This window comes from Nanorana parkeri, unplaced genomic scaffold, assembly GCF_000935625.1.
Source record: "Nanorana parkeri isolate BGI_ZX_2015 unplaced genomic scaffold, ASM93562v1 scaffold120, whole genome shotgun sequence".
Taxonomy (NCBI): domain Eukaryota; kingdom Metazoa; phylum Chordata; class Amphibia; order Anura; family Dicroglossidae; genus Nanorana; species Nanorana parkeri.
Window position 1 is genome coordinate 2,261,834 of NW_017306388.1, and position 3,198 is coordinate 2,265,031.

A 3,198-nucleotide genomic window follows, 5' to 3' on the forward strand; every position below is an offset into this window, starting at 1 on the left:
CCCCCCCCCCCATGAATAAATAATGGGTAGTTGTTACCCCTACTCATTCACCAAATACAGTAAAAAAGTAAATTAACACACAATATTAAAAAAAAACAACACAAAATGAAAGCTCTGACCCAAATATAAAAAAAGAGGCAGAGCAAGTTGTAACGTCATGATGGTAAACAAATGGACGGAACAAGTCCAATGATATCACGACTCGCTCTGTCCCTTTGTTTTTTCGTTCAGGTCAGAGCTGTCATTTTGTGGCCAGTTTTCATCAGGATTGAACATGTGGTTGGATTTCAGGTATTTTTTTCTTTTGGTGAGTTGGCGGCCGACATCCATTCTGATTGACGTGGATCTTCATTACTGGACAACGTGATTGACATTGAGATTACATCATAGTTACATAGTATTTGGGGTTGAATAAAGACATAAGTCCATCAAGTCCAACCCATATAGGTCAGAGGATCATCTCTTTCTTAGGAGTACTTGTACCCCTGTATATTACGGTCCCTCAGGAAATCATCCAAGAGTTTCTTGAACAATTCCACACTCCTGGTGGAAATCACTGCCGATGGCAGTGAGTTCCAGACCCTAACCGCTCTTACCGTGAAGAACCCCCTTCGTCCCTTGTGCTGGAATTTGTTTTCCACCAATTTTAGGTGGTGGCCTCTAGTTTTTGTAACGGAGTTAATCTTAAAGAGTTTGTTACCAATGTTGCTGTCGCCATAGAACATCTTGTACATGAAAATCATATCCCCCCTTAATCTCCTTACTTCCAACGTGAACATGTTTACATTTATGAGCCTTGTCTCATAGCTCTTGTCCTCCATTCCCCTAATTAGTTTAGTTGCCCTCTGCTGGACCCTCTCCAGATCAAGGACATCTTTTCTTAATACTGGTGACCAAAACTGGACCGCGTACTCCAGATGAGGCCGAACCAATGCTCTATAAAGTGGCACAACTATAGACTCGTCTCTGTAGTACATCCCCTTCTTAATACAGGACAAGACCCTACTTGCTTTGTTTACAGCAGCCTGGCACTGCAAACTACTCTTTAGATTGTGGTCTACAATGACCCCCAAGTCTTTTTCCATTTGTGACTTCCCTAGTGGCATACCCATAATTGCATAACCCATTTGCTTGTTTTTATTTCCAAAGTGCATTACTTTGCATTTATCGACATTAAACCTCATCTGCCATATATTCGCCCACTCCCCTATTTTATCCAGGTCCTCCTGTAATGCTAAACTGTCTAGGTCCGTTTCTAGTACCCTCCCTATTTTTGTATCGTCTGCAAACACTGAAATATGGCTATTCACACCCTCCCCGATATCAATGGACCTTTTTTTTTTTTTAATGCCACACTTTCTGGACTAGGGTGACAATGATACAGATACAGTACTATGAGTGTATGTTACTGGAAAAACGAATGCAGCCACCACATCTGGTGCACTGCAATATCTGGAAATATTGGGAAAGCCTTTCCAGAAGAGTAGAGGCTGTATTAGCAAAGTGGGACCTACTCTATATTAATGCCTAAGGTTTTGAAATTAGGTGTCCAACAAGCTCATATAGGTGTAATGGCCAGGTGTCTACTTTTGTATGCCTATATAATGCAGAAAGAGGAACTTCACTCTAAGTAGTAGAGGTCATGATGTAGATAGGTAATGTTGGAGGTGGGTACAGATACAATAGATCACATTCACATTTTAAAATATTTCAAAAATCATATTAGTGCCCATCATTACTTGACCTCATCAATTATTTTTTGGGATGAATAGGCACAAATTCTCATAGACACACATCAAAGTCTTGAAGAAAGTCTTCCCAAAAGAGTGGAGGCTGTATTAGCAAAGGGGGCCTACTCCATATTAATGGCTATGGTTTTGGAATGAAACGTCCAAGAAGCTTATATAGGGTGATGGTCAGGTGTCTACTTATGTTTGGCCATATAATGGAGAAGGAAGAGCTTCACTTTATGTAGAAGTCCTGATCTGGATAGGTACGGTTGGTGGTGGGTACAGATAAGTCACAATCGCATGTTAATAATTTTGTAAAATCATGGACAATTCTGTTTGTTTTTTCCAGCCTCCTTTGCTTCACCATTCTGCTTTATTAGGAAATGTGTGCCCCCCCCCCCATTGCAATTCGACTTCTGAAGGTTCACAACACAAAGGACTAATTAATATTGAATACATATGCTACGTACTATATATATTTGCTACATTGCACACATTTTCAGTAGTGGTTTAATATTATTTTAGGTTCAAGGTGTAAATTTTCATTAATCATAGTCTATATGTGCTAAGTGAGCATATTCTATGTGTGTTTTAGACTGGAGCGGGTCATTTAGAAAACAATTCTATTTATACAAGCTAATACATACTACTTGATCATAGTCTGCCCTGTGCTATGGGGTAAGCTATAGCCTCCAAGCCATCACACATTTAAAAAAAAAAACGGTCTGATTTACTAAGACTAACAGAGAAAACCAGAGTAAAAGTTTGGCATTTTTCAGAGGATCTGGTTAGGTTTTTGCTCATCAGTGGGACATATACCATTAAGTGATATCAATTTTTTTTTTTCTAATCAACATAGCTGGAATGTTTTTTTTAATATACACCTGACCTGTTCCTTAAGAAGCTGTTGCTTCTGACTTGCACCAGTGGTGTTGAGGTGGCAGGATGCCAGGGCACTGATCACATGATCTTAATTCAAGGAGCTTAAAGCAGGGACACTTGAGTAGTGCAGATGCACACCAGACTGGTTTTATGCCTAATGGTGACCCCTAAGGAGGTGTGACTTTAACATGAAACCATTTAGGCTTAACTCATTCTGCACCATGGGTTGATGTTATCTCTCACACTACAACAGTAAATCAGTATTACTACAAGTGATAAGTGAAACAACTAAATACACAGATGATATTCATATGCATTAGATGTTTTACCTAAGGAATTTTATTTCTATCCATCTAGTTCTGAGATTTAAAAAGCTCTGCTACAGCACAGTTCTTTCTGGGAGGGCAAGAGCCCTAACCAAGGATTTGTAATTCTCTCCAGCCACTTTTTGTAATGAGCACACAGGGCCGGCCTTAGGGGTGTGCGAGCAGTGCGGCCGCACAGGGCGCCATGGCAACAAGGGCGCCGTGCGGCCGACACAGCTCGTCCTGGGGGCGGCTCCTCTCCCCCCCACCCCTCCGCGCGG